Below are 21725 nucleotides of genomic sequence, written 5' to 3'. Positions count from 1 at the left end.
AAAATATTTTTTTTAAAAAGAAAAGTTGTGTTGTATTCTCATTGGCTAAGTGAGGGTCACTGTCAGACCGTAGGACTTCACATATGCCAGATCGTGGGAATATCTCCTGAATCAGGAATTTCGCCGCTATAAGAGCATCAGGATGGGAACAAGGACTGGATTCGATCCATTGGGAAAATGGGCATACAACCACTATCATGTAGCGGTACCCTTGGCATACTTGGATCATGTCGACATAGTCGACGTGCAGGTGCTGGAATGACCAATTGGGTGAGGTATGGCTCCTCTCACCACTCTCAATGTATAACCTGCAGTAAATTGTTTACACACTAGACAATTAGTCATAAATTCAGCCACATGTTCAACCAAGTTGGGACAGAAACAGTTCTCTCCAATATGAGCAGCAAGCATCTACATCCCTGTATGGGTCGGATGGTGTACTTGTGTGCAAAAATGAGAATGGCATTACCACTTTCGCTGTGTTATTTTGCCGCCATACGGCATCTGTCGGAGACACGGTACATCCCCTCTTTAACCCATAGCTCTTTTTCTTCCCTAGGTGCAGCTCCCTGCAATTTCGTAATCTGTGTCACTGCTAGTCTGTTGTATCCTTCCTTTAGTATCATTGTTCGTGTTCAGATCATGCGCTGGGAAAAAAGCTTCCATTTCTAAAATGTCCCCAAACTGAGCAGCGCGTTTTGCTTCTGCGTCTGCTTCTTCGTTGCTCCTAGAGCTGTAGAGCTGGGGTCCTCCCACCTCGTGTGTGCTTAGCACTTCGCCACTGCTTTGCGCTGTGGGTACTGTAATGCCTCGATCAGTCTGCCCAATAGGAGTGCATGCTGCACCGGTGAACCATCAGCACTTCTGAAGCCGGTCCTCAGCCAATGTGACAGCCCAGAATGCACGACTGATGTCATGAAGGCTGAATCCGAATACACTGTTACTTCCTTCTCCCTGCTGTGCTCTTGTGGCAATATTAAGGCTACTAATTCCGCTGCTCGTGCTGATAAATGTGACAGTAGATGTGCGCTTGTCACCACCTCGCTCGTCCCGTCCTCTCTTAATCTTACTACTGCTGTCCCAGTATGTCTTTTCCCAGTCGTTTGGTCAATAGTTGACGACCCGTCAATGTAAAGCACGTCTCCCCACTCAAGTGCATTCGCAGGTACTTTTCTAGTGCCACTGAATTGTTCTATGCTGACTGTGATAACAGTTTCAATTTACATACATCACTGCTCAAGTTTCCCCCACCCCTGACGCCCGACTCAATAGTCATGTTATTATTTGCTCGTCCTCACTAATTCGGTCTGCAACCTGCGCTTTTGCTGGGTCCCACTGCGTTTATTTATCTTGGGTTTCTGAATCTGAGGTCTCAGCGCTGTTTAGCAGATATGCTATGTATAGCCCCAGATGTCGGGGGGCGTGCATGTAATGGTAGTGTCCTTATGAATTCAGTGTCCATGTCTTGACAGCAGAGGCGTTGCTGGGGGGGGTTGAGGGGGCTATAGCCCCGGATCTTTTGGTTGTAGCCCCGGATAGAAGCTCAGGGGTTACAACCAAAAAGGCTAGCTAGCCCCCAGTCTCGACAGTCCCAAAATTAGCGTAGCCCCGGATCTTTTCCAGACCTAGCAACACCCCTGCTTGACAGTACATAATGTCTATTTTCCAGGCTTCGATCGTGGGTAGCAGGCTTCGGCCCCATGCCATAGCGATCCTCCTATGTGCTAGCACCATGAGAAGGGCTGCTAGTTTTCGTGTTGCAGGCTGTAGGTACTTGGTCAGCCCGAGAAGGGTCCCCAGCGGGAGAGGGGTCATCTCCTCTCCTAGTATGTCAGCTGTTGTCTGTAAAACATTGGTCCAGAATCGATGTATCTCGGGGCAGTTCCAGGCAAGGTGGAAAAAATCTGCATTTGCAGTGTTACATCTTTCACATTGTGCCGACAGCTCTGGTTGGTGTCTGTGTTTTCTAACTGGGGTGTAATAGGTTTGGTGTACGAATTTGAAGTGGATTTCTTTAAAGCGGGTGTTTATTGCAACCTTCTGGGTGTGGCGGAGAATGTAGACCCAATCCTCTTCGGGTATTGTTTCTTGGATGGCTGTTTCCCATTTTAACTTCACCCAGGGATCAATCGTTACCGTGTTGGTTAGCAGGGACTTATATAACAGTGACACTAGTCTTCCGTCGCCTTTAGCCTGAATTACGTTGTGTAGTAGGTTCCATGTTGGTGTTTTTTTGGGGAACGATGGGAACCGGGCTTGCAGGGTGTGGCGTAGTCTAAAGTAGAGGAATATGTCGAGGGAGGTATTGCCTCCTCTGTCTTTGGCCATCTGTGGAGTTAGGAAAGTGCCCTCCGGGAAGAGGTCTCCAAAGGAGTGGATGTTGACTTTGTCTAGCCATACAAGAAATACTTTTTCAGTTGTCAGGGGAAATCCGGGAATTAATTTAATTGGCAGTAGGGGAGAGAATCTTATGTTTACCTCGTATTTGCGTGCTATCTTTTTCCAGATTGCATAATTGGATAAGACTGTGTTTAACGTGTTGTGTGGCACCGGGATATGACTGATGATGATAGCTCTTAGCAAGTTGGGGGATGCAAGGGCTCGCTCCACTTGTACGTGTGGGCGAATTAAGTGTATCGTATACCAGTGACTTAAAAATTGTGCTTGTGCTGCCCAGTAGTATTTTTCTATATCTGCGACCGCAAGGCCGCCATCTGAGGTTGGTAATGTTAATGTACTATATGCTACCCGTGCTGGTTTCCCCGCCCACAGTAGTTCCAGAATGAGACTTTTGACTTTTTGGAAAAAGGATTTCGGAAGGAGCAATGGTATGTTTGTAAATAAATAAAGGAGTTTGGGAAGGATAACTATTTTAGTCAGTGAGGTTCTACCCCACAGTCTTAAAGGGAGTGACTTCCATCTGTGAACCCGTTCCTGCAGGGAGCTTAGCGTTGTCTCGTAGTTGTCTTTATATATATCATTGTGACTGAGGGACATATAGATACCTAGGTACCAGACCTTTGTGTTTTCCTATTTAAAGCAGCGATCGTCCATAAACTTAATGGTGTTCAGAGTCAGAGGAAATATTACTGATTTCGAATGATTGGTTTTGAGGCCAGACATTTGACCAAACTTAATCACTTCGCGCATTACTGGATTGAGGTTAGTTTGGGGGTCACTGACATATAGCATGACATTGTCAGGATGTGAGGGAGACTACTAATCTATGGGGTCCTAGCATAAGGCCTCTGTGCAGTTGGTGGGATCTTAGTCTTGAGGCTAGGGGTTCCATCACTAAGGCAAAGATGAGAGCTGAGAGGGGGCAGCAATGCCTAGTCCCGCGTTCTAATTTGATGCTTGAGGATCTAGTGTTCCCTAGGTAATGTAGGACCGTGGGTCACTGTATAGCAGCGATACCAGTTTGATGAAGAAATTCCCCAGCCCCATTTGTCTGAGCGGTGCGAAGATGTAGGGCCATTCAACTGAATCGAACGCTTTCTTGGCGTCAAATAATACAGCTATTGCCTGTTGTGTTGGATCGAGGGCTTCTATGACGCCGAATAACCTTCTGATGCCGTAGGTCGTGCTGCGTCCTGGGATAAATCCGGCTTGATCGCCGAGTATTAATGCTAGCATGAGGGGCAGTAAGCGTGACACTAGAATTTTGGCCAAAATCTTGTTGTCTAGGTTGATCAAGGAAATCGGTCTGTATGATGCGCAGTCTTCTGGAGGTTTAACGTCTTTGTGTAGTACTATCACATTGGCTTCGCGCAGTGTGGGTGGGAGGTTCCCTTGCTCTATAGATTCTTCATAGACTCGAAGCAGAAGGGGGCTATGGTGGCCGCATAGGCTTTGTAAAACTCCCCTGTAAGCCAGTCAGGGTCTGGTGCTTTAGTGTTCGGGAGATGCTTGATTGCTTCTAGAATTTCTTCTAGTGTTATAGGTGCGTTTAGAGGTTCACGTAGATCAGTGGCTACCCAGTACAGTTCGGTGTCATTGAGGAAGTCTTGCAGTGACTCTGGGTTTATACTGCCTTTGGAGCTATACAAGTCTTGTTAGAAGTTGCGGAACACGTTGACTATTTCTTCTTCCGTGTAGACTAGGGTTCCATGTGCGTCTTTGATGCGTTCCACGCGGATGGCTGTTTTGTCAATTTTTAATAGGCAGGCCAGCAGTGCACCTGGTTTTTGACCTTCTCCGTATTGACGTATTGACGGATCCGGTGTCTGTGTCCTAGAAATTTCAGTTCGCGCTCAGCCGTTTCTTTAGCACTTGAGTTTAGCACTTTAGCACTTGAGTTAAAGGAAGAACTTTAGCAGTTCTTCCTTTAACTCAGCTTGGGTTCGTAAATCAGTGGAGGTGATGCACTCGCGCTCCAGCTTCTTCAGACGCTGTTCACTACTGGCCAGCTCACTGCAGATCAGTTTTATCATACCGTTCTCTTTTGCCATGCATACTCCACAAATGTAGCATTTTAGTGTTTCCCATATGGTGCCAGCCGAGCCCACGGAGTCCTGATTTATTTCTAAGAATGTCGAGATTTCCTGTCGAAGTTCTGCTGTGAACACGGAGTCAGCCAGTGAACCAGGCTTGAATCTCCAATTGAGACCTGGTGTTGTAGCGCCAGATAGTGTGAGCTTGAGCGTCACCATTGAGTGGTCTGAGAAGGATCGTGGGAGGATTTGGCTCGCTCCCCAGTTGAATGGACTGTGAGCTGATGCCAGAATATGTCTATGCAGAGCTGGTATTGTGGACGGCTGAGGGAAAAGTATACTCTCTTGCATCGCGGTTGGAGTGTCTCCACATGTCAGTTAGATCAAATGCATGGCAGATTTCCTTGACTTGAAGGCTCGCCTTGGATGACTTGCCGGACGTGTAATGGGATTTATCAATTCTGGGGTCCATTGGTGTGTTGAGTTCTGCTCCCCAAATGATGGTCGCTGACCCTTTCTAGCTGTGCCATTACCCAGTTAAAGTTGTTTGGTCCGTCAATGTTTGGAGCATACGAGTTTACTAGGACTACCTCTTTCCCTGCTAGGATCCCTCTCAGCAGTAGGGCTCTTCCCTCTGTGTCTCTCTTCAAGTCAATCAGGCTGAAATGAGCTCTCTTGTCAATTAGGATTGCAACCCGAGGTTCCGAGGTTGGTTTTTGCTGGTTGGTTGCCACCCCGGATGTTCCAGGTGGCAATTTTAAACAGTGTTACTGGCAGCTGGGTGGATGGTTGAAGGTGGACATGATGTGGTCGGCAGGTTTCGGCTGGAATCTAAATGCGTGTAAGGATCAGTTGGAATTTACTTTCGTCGGGATGGTGTTCTGTAGTGTGGACATGGTGGTGCGTGGATGAGCAGTCGATGGTGTCTTCATGTAACTATTTTCCCGCCCCTGCGTGGTCAAACCCCAACTGGCCCTCGATGAACTTTCCCTTCTAAACAAAACAGTCAACATTGCTGCGCTCGGGGCGCTAGTAGCCTTCCAAGAGGGGGATGGGCACCCTTTTACTGTAGAATGCACGTTCTGTGGTGGTTATTTCATAGTGATGGTGGTGACCTGATGTCTTTGCCCTTTGTTCTCTATGGAGTGGTCTATGGCGGGTCTCTTCTCATCCGGTCTCTCCTTTGTGGTCTCCCGTTGTTCGAGGCGGGTCTGCAGCCGGCACGGTCTAGGTAGTCACTGGTTTCCTCTGGTGTATTGAAGAACTGGGTTTTGCCCTCGTGTTGAATGCGAAGTTTCGCAGGGAAGAGCATTGAATATAGTTTTTTTTTTTTAATATAACATTTTATTGTTTTTTAGACATAAAAACATACAGCCTCGCGCAGGGAGGTAACGGTTAATTCCCTTTCCCACCCAACAACAACTTCACACCATGGGTCCAATACAATGGAGTCTATTAACACATCTAATTGCGTTTGTTGCACTAGTCTCATGTAATTTTAGGTTCCCACACATGTATTTGGGTGTTAGCCCGGTTTGCTGGTGGAGGCTACCTTTCAGTGTGCGTCTTCCCATTTTTGCCAAATTTTTGGGCCTTTCTCAGGACATCCCCTAGCCGTGTAGACTCTTTTCTCCATTGCAATGCAAATGCTCACGTCCGTGGTCCATTGCGCATAGCTCGGTGCCGTTTCAGAGTTGTGCTATGTTTCTCTTGATTAATGCAGTGGCAGTAGATAAGAGCAGTTTTTCATAGCGTGATAGTTCTAGCTCCTCTTCTATCCCCAACAGTAGTTGTTTTGCGCTTCTATGAATCGTCTTGCCCAACAACCTTGAGAGATCATCGCAGCACTGCTGCCAGTATTGCTGAATTACGGTGCAGTCCCATAGTATGTGGTAATACGAGCCTTCTTCTCGTTTGCACCTCAGACAGGATGAGTTAGTGGTCTTGCGCCAGTTGAATAATGCCACCCTCGGGTAGTATATTCTATGCAATATTTTTAATTGGATTAGTCTGAGCCTGGAAGAGATCGCCGTTTCTCTGAGGAACATCAGGGCAGTTACCCATTCCTCTGGAAGTATGTCACCTACGTCCCTCTCCCATTTGGCTTTCAGACCCGACAATTCCCCGGTGGCAAAGGATGTTATGGCACTGTATATGGTGGACGTAACTTTGTGTTTAATCATTTCTGGAAATAGATTGCGTTCTAGGGGGGTGTAATGAGGCATGTCAACCATTTCAGGGAGATGGCTCTGCAGCGCATGCTTCAATTGTGTGTAGTGATACTGCTCATTTGTTGGAAGTGCGAAGGCAGTGGTTAAGTCTGCGAATGGTATTATTTCATTTCCTCTCACTACGTCCCCAATTTTGGTAATGCCTAATTGGGCCCAGGAGTGCCATTTTGGTAGTTTGTTCACTTCCGGGAGTTGTTTGTTATTCCACAGTGGTTGTGCTGGAGTTAGCTTTTTGTCCCAATCTAAGTATTTGTGTGTATCTGTCCATATTAGGGATATGTGTATCAGCATGGACGGGGAAGAAGATCTGTCTTTTTTACGGTAGAGGTGCCTTATAATGGATCTTTCATGTTGGTTGGGATCTTGCTCTCTGTTGTGCGGTAGTGTGGTGTCCCTGTGGAGTCTATCATTCACTATTGCCATTTGGCTGGCCCAATAGTAGGTTTGCAAGCGGGGGAGTCCAATTCCACCTTCCCATACAGATCTTTGTAGTGTGGCGAGTGCCAAGCGAGGGTGACCTCCATTCCATAGAAATTTTCTAAGTGTCTGATCTATTTTATGGAATTCACTGAACGCTATAGGTAGCGGAGCATTTTGTAGTATGTAGAGAAAGCAGGGGAGCGCCATCATCTTAAAGAGTGCAGCTCTACCTAGTAGTGTTAGTGGCAAGGACATCCAATGGCGGACGTCTTCCTTGAATCTCGCCGTTATTGGGTGTAGGTTCTTGGGTACATAGTCTGTTAGATTATTCCTAATTTGAATGCCTAGGTATCTGAACTTCTCCTTTTCCACACGGTATGGGCACTCGTCCGGCACCGCATTATCTATTTGCTTCAGTGGGAATAGTATGGATTTGGTCCAGTTGACGCAGAGACCACTAAACGTGCCGTACCTAATTAGTAATTGCGTCACTATGGGGCAGGATTCGCGTGGGTCCTTTAGGTATATTAGCAGGTCATCTGCATATAAGGACACCCTGTCCTCCCAGTCGCCTGACCACCTGAAGCCACTCCATGTTTGTGTGGATCTCAATAAAATTGTTAAGGGTACAATTGCTATCGCGAAGATCAGAGCCGATAGAGGGCAGCCCTGTCTCGTGCCTTTGCCTAGTTGGAAAGGGTTTGAAACATGTCCGTTTACCTTTGTAACTGCTTCTGGGTTATATAGCAGTTTAATCCAGCTCATAAAGTATGGTCCAATGCCCATGCGCTGCATAATAACCCAGAATGCCTCCCAGTAGATAGAGTCGAAAGCCTTTTCGAAGTCTATGGCGGGTAGGGCCAGGGGGTCCTGTAGCTCAGGTAATTTTTCCAGTGCTGTATGTAGTCTATATATGTTCTGCCTAGTGGACCTCTGTGGCATGAATCCAAACTGGTCTGGATGTATCAGTGTGTGTATGACTTGCTGCAGCCGGTTGGCTAGTACCTTCGCCAATATTTTGGCCTCACAGTTTATAAGAGAGATAGGTCTATAGGAGCTGCACTTATCGGGTGGTTTATCTGCTTTGGGCAGAACTATTATCGTGGCCTTGCTTAGGTCTGGGGGGAGACAGCCCTGTGAGTGTGAGTGTTGTAGTAAGCGTAGCAGGTGTGGGGAAATTACATTCGCGCCTATTTTCTTCCATATTTCAATGGGGAAGCCGTTCGGACCTGGGGTCTTGCCCGATTGGAGTTTCGACATGGCTTGGGTTAGCTCTTCCTCAGTGATTATTTGTTCTAATAAATTAGACTGTTGTGTGTTTAGGGTGGGGAGGGTAATTTCCTCCAGGATGTCTATTATGGGTGGTGAGGTTGGTGCCTTGTATAGCTCAGCGTAGTATTTTGCGAAGCCTTCCGCTATATCTAGGTCTGTCACTAATGGTTCCGATTCTTCTGTTGTCAACTGCCTAACTTGGGTGAGGCCCAGGTCTCTTTGTTCTAGCCATGCCAGTATTTTCCCGGCCTTGTCCCCTGTTTCAAATACCTTTGCCCGCATCGCAGTATGTGCCTGTTTCGCATTGTCTAGGGCTATGTGTTGCAGTTGTGTCTGCGCTAATTGTAGGGCGCGGTGTGTTTCCGGTTGGTCATGGGTTAGATGATCAGCCTCTGCTTTTTACACTTTCGCTTCGGCTTCACGTAATGCTTTGAGGTGTTTTTTCTTATGGGCTGTGGTCCAGGCTATGATTTCCCCTCTGAGCACTGTCTTGAGTGCCTCCCATAACGTTACCGGGCTGTTTACAGAATCAGTGTTCATCTCAAAATATTCCTCAGTAGTCTTTTGGACGTGTTCAACTAGTTCTGGGAAGCCTAGGTAGTAGCCGTTCAAACGCCAGCTGGGTGGGGGGATCGATCTGTTAGTTTTGATTGTTATTATGAGTGGGGAGTGATCCGATATACCTCTGGGGAGAAGTTGTGCCTCACGTGCCTCATGTATGTTATTTAGTGGTAAGAGAAAATAGTCTAACCTAGACAGCGAGGCGTGTGCTCCGGAGTGGTATGAGCATTCCCTTGTGTTGGGGGTGTAGCGTCCTCCACACGTCTTGCAGCCCCAGTGCATCAGCGAATGTAGCCAGTTTGGTGAGTGTGTTCGGGTTTTTGGATCTTATGTGCTTTCTATCAAGGTCTACATTCATTACTTCATTAAAGTCTCCCCCAATTAATGTAAGGTCTGCAGAGTTATTCATGATTAGAGGCGTGATGTCATTGGTCAGGGGGGTTAGTAGGTTGGGTGGTGCATATACAGCTAGCATGGTTACAGAGCGTTCCCAGAGAGTTCCTGTCGTGAGCACAAATCTCCCTCCCGTGTCGTGTGTAATGGACATGGGCACAAAGGGGAGTCTTTTGTGTACCAGGATTAGTACCCCTCATGACCCCATGGTAAAACCGGCATGTAATGCTAACTTGTAATTTGTGCACTTGAAGAACGTGCAATTTGTACCGGATAGATGTGTCTCCGTAAGGAATGCCACATCTGGGGAGTGTCTATTCAATGATTGCAGTAACAGTCGTCTTTTAATACTTTTGCCGAGCCCATTCACATTCCACGTCATCACTCGGATTGTTCTATTTTTGTTCACATTGGTAACTCCCGCCATTTGAATCGTGTGCAAGTGACGACTGTATGTGTCGGGTATCTAAGGGCGCTGTATGGTTTCGCACTGTGGTAAGGTGTGCCGTGACTATGTGTAGGTTGGTTCCCCATCGGGACATGTTTGTTCTATTGTGTTACGTGGGCTACTAGCCATAGCGGTATGACAATGTGTGTGTTAGAGACGTAACAACTTTGATCCTCCCGCCCCCACCCCATACTCCACCCAACTTGAAGCATCTGTCGCCCAATATAACAAATACAACTCACTGTCAAAAGGACAGTCAACTCATCATCTAATAACTGTTACCCAGTTTTTCTTTTCTCCACTCGTTCTGTTACACCACCTAGATTGTTCTCAATCCTCACAAAACTCGGGATCGTAGGTGGTGGACCTTGGGGGGCCCGCTGCTTACAACATATTCCTTTGACTGATTCACGGCAAAGTGTTGACACGGTTTCACAGTACCCTTGCATGAGAGTCTTGTGCTTGCCCTGGAGTAGTCGCATTGGGTGTACATCAGTTGCCGTACCTGATTTGATGCGCCACCCACGCTGTCCCCAATCCTCACGGAGTTCGGGGTCTTGGGTAGTAGCTCTTGGGGGCCCGCCTCCTGCAATGTGTTCCTTTGGCGGATTTAAAGTAGAGTATTGCTGGGGCTCACCGTACTCATTCATAGGTGTCTTGCGTGTGTTCCGGTGTGACCCTTCTGGGTTCCAGCATTAGAGACTCTGCCTCAGCGCTTTATTCATCTTCTTCTTGTGCTGGTTCGTCCCGTTCTGGTGGTCGGGGCGGTCGTGCCGGTCTGTCTTGGTTTCTCCGAGGTCTGGGTCGAGCTCCAGGGCCCGGGTTGCTTGGGTCCCAGTCCCCAACGATGTGGGTTTCAGCCCATTTCCAGGCCTCTTTCGGATCTGTGAAGTGTACAGTGGTGCCCTTATGGTAAATCTTAAGTTGTGCTGGAAAAAGCAGACCATATTTGACATTCATAGAGTGTAGTTTTCTTTTGAGATGTTCAAAGGATTGCCTCGCTTTTTGAACCTCCCTAGTGTAGTCTGGAAAGAACGCAATTTTTGAGCCGTTGTATGTAATTGAGCCCTCTGTCCTTGCCATCTGTAGTATTGCATCTCTGTCACGATAGTTTAATAGCTTTGCAACAACGGTTCTTGGAGGGGCACCCGGTACCGGGCGTCCTGTTGGCACTCTGTGAGCCCTTTCAATAGAAATAAAGTTGGAAAATGATTTAGGTGCTACGAGATCCGTTAGCCATTGTTCCAAAAAGAGTTCCATGCTTGGGCCTTCAATGTTTTCTGGAAGGCCCAAAATACGAATGTTATTGCAGCGTAATCTCCCTTCCCATTCCTCTACTCGTGCCTCTAGGGTCTTCAAACGTGTCAGTGCCTGTGTTAGTTGCCGGTGGACCCCGCCAAGGTCATCCTCCACATTTGATACTCGCTGTTCAACTTCTCCTGTACGTGAGGATAGCTTGTAGAGATCATGCCGGAGAAGAGACACCTCTGCCGATATGCCATCTATTTTCTTTTCCATTGAGGAACGGGAATTTTCAATTGCTGCCATCCCGTCCTTCAATGTTAGGGATTCAGCCTCAGGGGTAGAAGCTGCCGGCAGTTCCGTGACCTTCATTGCATTGGGGGAGTTTGTTGCAAACTGGTCCATTGTGCACTGCATGGTCGCCCTTTTAATTTTATCCTTCCCCATGTTGTATATTAGTTCGTTACCTGAGGTGCGGATTCTTGCTGTGGATGTTAAGCCTTTCTCTCACAGTCTCGTGCGTTAAGTTGGTGTCGGGCACTGTTACCCCCGGGCTGTTTGCCTTGCGCCTGGTGCTATTAGAGGGTATTGTTCAGAGATTTTTAGAGTTCTGCACCTCCCTTTGTGTAGTTCAATGACCTCGCATTAGCTGTCAACGGTGATTACATTCACGTGTTGTGCGCCTTTGAGGATTGTGGAGCGCGCTGGTTCGTTGTCTGTGATCGTATTAAACATAGGATGTGGCCTTTGTTTTCTATTCGGCCCGGCTGGGGTGTACCCCTTGGCTATACAGATGCCCACCAGTTCAGTGTGTTGTGAGGCAGGACTTAGGCACTTTCACACGTACGGTGCAGTGTTACACATTATGTCCTTATTGGTTGTTCTGCGGGGGTTAGCCATGTTCGGTATAGCTCGCCGCGCTATGGGAAACTTACTTTCTCCGGGCTTCTGCTGGCTCCGGCTGCCCCACTGTGTCCCACGAACCTCCTCCACCGCCTCCTCACTCTCACCGTCGGCCGTGAGGCGAGAGCTGTCAGCAACTGAGCAAGGGGCGGTCCACCGTGAGCTCTCTCCGGTTCACAATGCAGGATGGGGGGAAGAGTGGGGGGGTTTTCCCCTTCGGGTCTTGGGACCAGTGCGGAGGGGTGATTACTCGCGCAATGCCGCGGCACCTGTCCCACCTTGCGTTGTTGCAGCGGTCCGTGCCTCTTCACTCTGATTGTCGGCAGTCTTCCGCAACGCCTGCCGCTGTTAGCTCGGATCCACCGCTTACGAAGCTCCTGGTGGTTCAGGCCAGTATCAGTCCGCCGTGGCCCTTTGAATCTCTGTTATGCGTTCTCCCGGCTTAAACGTGTGTCGCAGGGTTGTTTTCTTTATGGGCTCACTACGCTCTTCACCGCAGCGTGGGGAAGGGCGGGAGGGAGGGGAGGTTCTTCCAGGTCCCAGCCCCGGTGCAGAGGGGCGGCCACGGGACTCGCGTAGTGCTGAGCGCCCGTTCCACCCGCGCCACCGCAGCGGTCCGTGCCTCTTCCCAATGAGTGTCCGCAGCTCTCGATGATGCCGCCCTTTGCTGCCGCCGATCGCTCGGGTCCGCTGATTACAGAGCTCCAGTAATTCAGGCCAGTGTTAGTTCACCCTGGCCCCTTACGTCCCTGCTGTGAGCTTGGGCGTGTGCCGCGGAGTTACTTTTCCGCCTCCTAATGTGCCTTCAAGGGCAAACCGTGGCGGCCATTTTGGCGGGCTCCACTGCGCTCCTCTTCGGCGACGGGTTTCCTTCCGAATATCTGCGCCGCAAAGCGGAACCCCAGGCTAATAGTTTGCCGACTTGTGCCGCACTCCACACCGCAGCTGTAGGTGTCTTTTAAAAACATATACTTTCCGTCTAAGAGGATGTTACGGCAGGATATCACGGGCTCACGTCCTTGTTGCTCGCATGCTGGCCACGCCCCCCATTGAATATAGTATTTGATTGTTTTGCAATCGCTGTTTAACAGCTGCGTACGACCTCCCTTACGACCTCCTTTGCGCCTGGAGTGCTTGGGAGAAGTCAGGAAAGAATTGAATGTGTCTCCCTCGTATTGGAGGTCTCCTTTTTCCCTGGCTGCCTTGAGTATTGCATCACGGTCTTTGTAGTTTAGCAGCTTTGCTATAATCAGGCGTGGATTTGTTCCCGGGACTGGTCTCATGTTGGGAACGTGTGCTCTTTCAATGACAAACAGCTTGGAGAAGGTCTCAGCTCCGAATAGGTCCATTTTGATCTTTTCCACGTGTTCTTCCATTTTGATCTTGCGCTGTTGCTCTCTGACCACGACAATTCTAATATTATTTCTGCGAGAGCGCCCCTCTTAAGTCTTAATTTTTGGCGCACACTGCTTTCATTTGTGATTCCAGCGAGGATACCCTGGAGGTTAGGGACGTTGTGCCGTCTTCAAAGTCCGACACCCGCTGTTCGACTGTGTCTAACGTGTCTGCATGCTTGTCCAGACGATGTTGGAGTTGATCGACTTTCGAGGAAAGTGTGTCTAATTTGCTTCCTAGGCCTCCAATTCCTGCTTTCAGGTCCAGTAGGATTTCTCTGATGTCAAAGTTTTGCACTTCTTCCTCCACCTGGGAGGCCTCCTGTGTAGGTGATTGCGGTCTGCTGTTGGGATTAGACGCTTTGGAGGAGGAACTGGCTTCAAAGTTCAGTTTCCTTTGTGATTTATCAGTTTTCCCCATTTTCTGCACCAAGGTGAGTACTTTTTGCACTCGGGTGGCGGCCAGCTGCAAGTTTGGGATTATTAGCTGGACGTGAGCACCTGCGTATGGTGGGTTGTCTTACTGTTGTGGGTGGGCCGAGAAGCCTGGTTGCTGAACTTGTGTGGTTTTGTCGGGCTGTAACCAGGGCAGATTTGGGAATTGCATGCTGCCCTTGGCGTTGGATCGTGTGGAATCGAGGCGCTGAGTTGTGCTTAGTACTGTCTCTGCCATGCGGTGCGCTTGTAATTGGTGGTAGCGGCGTTGCACCTTGCAGACAACCTATCTGCGCTGCCTTTCTCTCGGACAGGGGGTCTGTGCCGACCGCGGTGCATGGCAACCACCCAATTGCGAGCAGGTGTTGGAGACATGCAGGTGGATCAGGGTGCCTGCAGGGTCGGTCCTCGTAGGCGTAAACAGGATGGTGCTCGTCTGGGGATCGGATCACACCGAGGTTCTATAGTGGTACTGCCTTGGTTCTGATATTTAAGGTTAGTGCCTGTAGTTCGGGTCAACCGCTACTGTCTGTGTAGGGATTCAGCCTGCTGGTGGGGGTTGTGCGATGTTGTCTTGTTGCTCCCCCACAGCCTCTCTGTCTGGCAGGCTGGAGAGGGGCTGCGTGGCGCGTACTGCTCTGTCAGCTGTGCGCATTGCCCCGGGGTATTTCAGAGATGTGTCTTTTAATGCCAGCAGGTCTCTGTGTTGCACTTCGCACCCTCTCGGTGGTCATGGGCGGCTTATGCGTGGCTGGTGTTCCCCCAGCACTCATGGCCCAGCCGGCCGAGGTATCAGACGCCCCTGCGCTTGTTATTGATATGCGTGTCACACGGGAGGACCGGGTGGGCTGGGGAGCCCGCTGAGTGAGCGAGTGCCTGCGGAGCTGCGCGTGCAGTGGAACGCTCGTACTTTGTTATTGCTTGGGATCCGCCTGGGCGAAGCAGCGCCGCCTCCTCTCCCCGTGCTGGGGCTCCGCAGCACCAGGAGCTCCCCCGTCTCCTCGGGCGTTGGGGCCGCGCATGTGTCAGCACCTCGTCGCTGCGGCCCAATGCTCCTGGCAGGTCGCGTCTTGTGCCCGCTGGATGCGCCCCTCCGGCGCCGGTCCACCCTGCAACAAGCCACCCCTTCCCCAGGCGTTCACAGCGCCATCAGCGGAGGCCTCGATTCTGCGCGAGTGGGAGGGGTCCTTGTCGGCCGGATCTTTAATGGGTCTTTTAGCAGCCATCTTTCGAAATAATGGGCACGGGTTGTGCCAGTGTCCCATGCAGGCATTGGTGGCCGTGGCGGATGAAATGGGCACCACAGAAGCAACGATTTATCAGAATTGATTAGGAGCTACACAGAGCTCACTGGGAAGCCGCCATCTTGGATGGCTCTCTAGCACCCTCTTGTGCAGTTGTGTACATAACCACCCTTGTTTACGGGGTCGACGATGAAAGTCGCCGGATTGACCAGTCTGTATCTCACTATCTTGAGAGTTGGGTTTGACAGTAATACCTTGTACCCTGATGCTCTCTGTGTATTGATGTACTTGTCAGTGTTTCCAGTATTGCAAAGAGAGCATACTCCACATAAACAGTGGTGCTGCATCTCATGGTAATGCTCGCTGATTTGTCCACTGCGAATGCAGCAGCAACCAATGCCTGTTCGCATGCATAGTGTCCTCTCATTACTGGGTCTAATTTCCCACTGTAATATGCTATGGGTTTGTGCCCCATGCTCATTTGCTGTGTCAGTACTGCAGTCATAACCACTCCATTGGAGTGTGAGAATAAGAAAAAATCCCTTTGCTAATCTGGGATCCCTAACACTGGAGTTGTGCACATAGCTTCTTTCAGCTCGTCAAATGCCTGAGTCATCTCTGTTGTCCATTGTAATGCACCTTCCCTCTCTGTGCTTCCTTGAGTGCACTCAATAAGGGCAGAGTGTAGGTTCTGTAGTCAAGTACCCATGCCCTGCAGAGTTACATAGTCCTAGAAACGACTGCATTTGTCTTATGGTTGTGGGTTTTGCTGTCCTGTGTATTGCTTCTGCTCTTGCTGATGTCACTTTCCTCCCTTCTTGGGAAATCAGTTGTCCATTGTACAACACTTGTGTGGCAGTATTGTAATTTGGCCTTATCTACCGTGTACCCCTTGTCTGCTAATACTGTCAACATGTGCACATAGTCACCTCTACACTGTTCCTCTGTCTTGCTGCAAATCAATATGTTGTCTACGTACTGTATAACCATGCTCTCCAATTTCACATTGCCTAAATCCATTTGAAGGACCCTATTGAATATAGAAGGTGATGCGCAATACCCTTGAGAAAGTCTTGTATGTTTCCACTTCTTATTTCTATAAAGAAATGAAGTTAAGTCCTGTGAGTCGGTGTGTAATGGTTCTCCCACTGATCACCTCCGATATCCCTTTTAGTAACCTCACCTTATGTTTTTAAATGATGAGCTCTCCATCCTGCATGACATGCAGGGGCGCGTAGATACCAGTTACTTCACTGCTTTGAAGGTACTGGAGGAGTTCCGGAAGAATATTGGCTCCAATGTTTATAAAGTTCAAAGAGTTCAATATGTCCGATGTTCACTCTTGTTCCATTCCCTCGTTAGATTGCAGCTGGCTCCAAGAGAATATTGCCTGGAGGCAGCCAATGGAGTTCAGGTAAAAGTCTGTGTTATCAAACACTGTCCGGTAAAAGTTGCATGAATTTAACTTGTTGGTTTCTCTCCCTTTATAGGTGCGGCATAAGAAGATGCGGCGAATTAAAGAGTAATGCCTCCGGTGATAAATCAGGTAAGCCTATGGTGGCAAAAGAGATTGTCTTTGTCGGTTCTCACGGCTCACCTTGTGTTTTCTTTTGTTGTTCCTTCCAGGTGCTGGGTTTCAACGAAGAAAATGATGGAGGCAGAGCCGAGTCAAAAGATGCTGTGGACTGGTGAGTATAACGCAGCGCTGCTGCTGGCGATGCGGCGCGTGCTGGAATAATTTCCTTTCCAGGCTCGGAGATGTGCTGGGTCCGGAATCAGGTAAGGAATCAAATAAAGTTAGTTTTCTAACCTTGTCCTTTTCTTCCTCTTTATTCTAGGAGCTCCAGATTCGAGGCGGGCGTGGCAGAAGACTGGATGCTGGCTGCAGGCATGGTGAGCGTCACGCTGCTGGATGCAGAATAACGCGAAGCGTGTGCTGCTGTTCGGGCGTGGTTTAAATAGCCTCCAAAGTAGTTCCAGGTAAGAAGTTCCCTAGAGCCATGCCCGAGTAAAAAATAGTCCCTGTAACAAAATAGTCCCTATAACAAAATAGTCCCTGTAACAAAATAGTCCCATCCAGGCCTCATGTAGGCTTGGGCTCTTTTGCAGCATGGTCTGCATCAGGTAAGTAAAGTCTATGAGCCTGGAGCCTATGGCGCCAGGACTGATTTCTATGATGAGCCTGGCGCCTAAGGCGCCAGGACTGAACCCAGACAGCCCCTAGCCGGGGCTGCTGAGGTTTAAATAAATGTGTGGATGTCTGCTCCCGGAGCTTATGGCCTTGGTCCTGATGCCCGGGGGTAGGCATCATGACACCAGCACGAAGGAGAGGAGAAGTGGCAAGGACATCCACATCCACCAAAGACACAGAGAGACTGGATGGGGGACAGGGCTGTCACAGTTCCCCTTACTGGAAAAGTGAGGGGGGGCGACCTCCGTACATACCCTGGAAACATATTGGGCCTCATTACGAGGTAGGCGGTAGAGGGTTAACAGAGCTGGTAGAGTAAAACCAGGCGTCCTTAGCAGCACCCGCGAGCAGACAAGGATGCTAACAACGGGCCTGTCATTAACGGGCCCGTTGTTATCATCCTCCCCATTCCCATTGAGCCCTATGGGGGCTCAAATGGGAATGGGGATGTACCGGGTCCGGGTTCCTTGAATGGGGAAATACCGAGCCCTCCAAGGTCGAAATGGCCCGGAATTTCCCCATTCAAGGAACCCAGACCCGGTACCCGGTATGGTGGTAGCCATGCCGCTAAAAGCGGCATGTCTACCTCCATACTTGAAATGAGGCCCATTGACAAGGAAAATTTGAGGTGTAGGTTACCATCGTTGACCGCGGGTGCGGGGAAAGGGATATACAAAATGGAAAGGATGACAGCTGGACAAACATCTGCAGTAGGGGACATAAAGGTTTTACTAGTGGTGGTCCTCGGAGAGGCTGCCGATGACGTATGGAAAAGGGCAGGGTACCCAGGAGTTACAACACAGAACACAGCGCATGATATTTCGCTGTTTGCTAACTGCTGAGCGCCCGTATGGCAGGCTCTACGGATGCAGTACCCAGACAGGTCAAACATCAGTGCGATTATGGCACGCAGAATGGGGGAATTCACGCAGAATTTAGGCTATTCCTGCAAGAGTTATAGCACCTTGAAAGGCGAGAACCGTGGGATAAAACATTGGCATTATTCTATTATATACTATGCAATGTTTTACCAGAACAGGTGCAAAGGTGGGAATGGAAGCAAAACCATCGTCAGAAATACAACTTACAATAGTACATCATTGCAGGCTAATGCAAGAAAACGCGAGGAAAAAGGGTGAGGATAGAAAGCAGGATGAGGCGAAATTAGTGCAGAAGAAACGGTCTAAATATGCCATGGCAGGAGCAGTGATAACAAGCGTGGGAAACAGGGTGCACCACAAACACAGTACACACCGGCGCATGCAGGATGAGGGTTCATGGGCTGGGGGATGCGCAGCATGGGTTTTGAGGAAGAGGGGAGACACCAAGGGGACGCAGGTATGGGCATCAAATGCAACAAAGCAACGGGGGATTTTCGGGAGGGTATTTAGGATATCGGCAACAAATGCAGCAGGGTCCGGAGGGGCTCTCTGCAGGGTATCAGAGGCAAACGAGAACCACCCCAGTGCTGTGTGTGTGGACAGATAGGACATATCTCTAGGGCAGTGGTCTTCAAACACTTTTTTGGCCTGGGCCCCCCCTGAGCAAAGTTTGGGCAAGCCGGGCCCCCCAAAAATGTCAAATGGACAGCATGTACAAATCGCTATGAAATATTGCGCGCTGTCACTGCACCCTATTCCCAGTATAGTCCCTGGGCTCCCCCAAATGCTCCCATCACGGTCGCTGGGCTCCCTCATCCCACTCCTACCAAGTCCCTGGGCTCTTCCCACCCTACTACCACCACTATCCCAGTGCTCCCGCCCATCCTGCTCCCACCACAGTCCCTGACCTCCCCCCACCCACATTTCGAACACAGTCCGAGTGCCATTGGGATCTGTTTTTTTTTTAAGTGGAGGGGCATAAATATTTCCCATAAAAATGCCATAGCGACCGAGCGCAGCGAGGGAGTCCTAACCAATCAAGGGAGGTTCAGGGGGTTTCCCCCGTGAATTTTTTTTAAATAATGGGTTAAAATGTAGCATTTTAGAGCATAGTTTAAAAGAAATGGGTAAAAAGCCAAACGGTTTGCAATTGGCGCTGGGGGGGCCAAGGGGGAAAGCATGGTATTTTTGACTGGACATCTATGATAGATATCCAGTAAAATAAATACTATCCATGTCCCCTGGGCTCCACAGCGCCTCAGAAGGAGAGCTGATTTTGGCAGGTGGGTAGGGGGATTGTGCAACAAAGGCATTTTTAAAATGCCTTTGTTGTACAACCCTCCTTCCCCACTCTACCCCCAATCCCCAAAATCAGCTCTTTGGACCAAAACAAACGCACACAGTTTAGCCAGCCCAGGAGCACTCCCTAAGCTTGAAAAAGCAGCTGAGGGAGTGCTCAGTGTTTCACTGGGCTGGCTCCTCGGATCCTCCATAATGGGTGAGGGGGCCACTGGGTGGATACCTCCTCGGCCATTATGGATGAGCTGCTAGGCTCAGACTGGCCTATAGGGCAATAGGAAAATGCCTGTACTAAAAATGCAAAATGCTAGTGCAGGCCAATCAAAATGGCCCACTTTTTTGGCCAATGTGGGCCAGTTTGATGAGTTACTTCACTATGCAGCTAGTAGTTTTGACCATTGTTGCTGAATAAATATTCTTTAAATATCACCATTTGCTTCCATTTTGACACAAAACACACCCTTGGGTACTATTCAAATGGTCTGTGACTAAAGGAATGAATATCCATTTGCAACTGCGGGCCACTTTTTCATTGGTGTCTGAGTCCGTTTTATGGTCCAGTCCGACCATGTGAGCCGCCCTTGGCCATTTCCTCCCACCTAAAAAAAAGACATTTTAAAAAAAAATTTTTTTTTTTACATTTCATGCTGCAGGGCTCTCGCCCCCCCCCCCCCTCCCTGGGATGCGGCCGCGCCCCCTGAGGGGTCGCGCCCCACAGTTTGATTACCTCTGCTCTAAGGTATGTAGAAGCAGAGACGGAAAGCCACAGATTGGGGGAATGCCACAGAAAGGGGGGTGCCAGAGAATTGTGGGATGCAATACCAGCCGGCATACCCGGGGAACAGGATGAGTTCTATGCCCCAGACCAGACACAACAACAAGCACAAATACCAAACGCATATCCGCAGACACAACAGCCCATGACACAGACACCACAAAGGCAGACGCCAGTACAACAGTATTTGCATACACCACAGATGCAGAATAACACGCAGCCATCATACACGGCACAGCCAAAAAACAGGACACTGGCTGGCACGGACTCCATGACAACAGCTCCCATTAGGAAACTGGGGGGAGTCACTGTAGTGGAGGGGCAACCCATTCTTGGGAAACGGAATGTCATTATACCCTCAATAGAACAGCCCACAGACAGACCTGATGTGTTCCATCCTATCTATTACACCCAACCCTGCCGAGGACCCACGCATAGGGGTGACGATAGGTGACAAAACCTGTTCCTTTCTTGTAGACACATGGGGGACTAGAGCCTGCATTCGCGAGGGGAAGTTTAGTATGTCAGGTAATGCCATGAATGCTCGAGGATTCTCTGGGGCGACGGAATTGGTTCCATTTACAGACGATATTGCACTTTCTATAGGAGAACACGACTTAGCTTTACCTTTACTGTATTCCCGACAGACACCAGTAAACATAATGGGGAGGGATATCATGAGCAAACTCAACATGACCATCTCAATCACTGACAAGGGGATAGTGTGTTCCACACCTGGGATAAACCTTCTAAACGTGAGGGAGATTATTCAAGTTTATTGTGGACACAGGGTACAGAGGGGAGTGCCAGCAGATAAGGAGCTATTTCGATATGTGACTGAAATAATAATAGCATGGCTCCCAGGGATTAGGGGGAAATTGGGGCGTATTCCAAATGAGTACTTATTCAGGCCAGAAATACCATTAGATGAGAAGGAAGGGACGATAATACTACTAGAATTGGGGGCAGTAATAGTGGGGGACGACTGGATATCAGTACATTGGAAAGATGACACAGGACGACCATGGCGATCAGTGATCACTGTGGCAGAGGGGTACAGATTGACTACTGTACAGACGAAGAACTGTTCAAAGATAACCAATCAGATCACGAGATAGTATTTGAAATCAGAATAACATACTGGGTGAAAATACATTACAGAGAGGTACCACAGAGAATGGTGATGACGCTAAAAGCACTGCTGATGTTTCTCGAGGAAGGTTTGGCAAAGGTCCCCAGCATCTTATGAACCACAAGTCCCTATGATCTGGGGCTTCTGAAAGGGATGGGAGCAGTAAAATCAAATTGGAGCCAGGAGCCATTTTACCACAAGTTAGGCAATATACACTGTCGAGGGAGGCAGACAAGGGTATTTATGAGACAATTGCAGCACTAGTGAAGCACGGCACCTTAGTACCATCAGAACCACTTTGCAACACGGCGGTGTACCCTGTCCAAAAGGTGACAAGGGGGTCATGGCATTGAATACAGGACTTGCACTCCCGAAGCATATTGTAGAAGCAGGATTTCCTTTAGTTCCGAATCTAGCGACAATTTTGCATAGCATTCCCACGGAAGCTGCCTACTTCACAGTAATAGATTT

At 49.1% G+C, this 21725-nt stretch overlaps 1 protein-coding gene across 2 annotated transcripts in view; it reads left to right on the top strand.

Moving 5' to 3' along the window:
* LOC138528424 (mitochondrial ornithine transporter 1-like) overlaps positions 1-21725 on the top strand; it is a 1212095-nt gene that overhangs the window by 761096 nt on the left and 429274 nt on the right. The window lies entirely within an intron of this gene.

Source organism: Ambystoma mexicanum, chromosome 7q (genome assembly GCF_040938575.1).
Source record: "Ambystoma mexicanum isolate Mex_15411 chromosome 7q, UKY_AmexF1_1, whole genome shotgun sequence".
Lineage (NCBI taxonomy): Eukaryota > Metazoa > Chordata > Amphibia > Caudata > Ambystomatidae > Ambystoma > Ambystoma mexicanum.
This window is presented reverse-complemented; position numbering and strand designations above follow the sequence as displayed.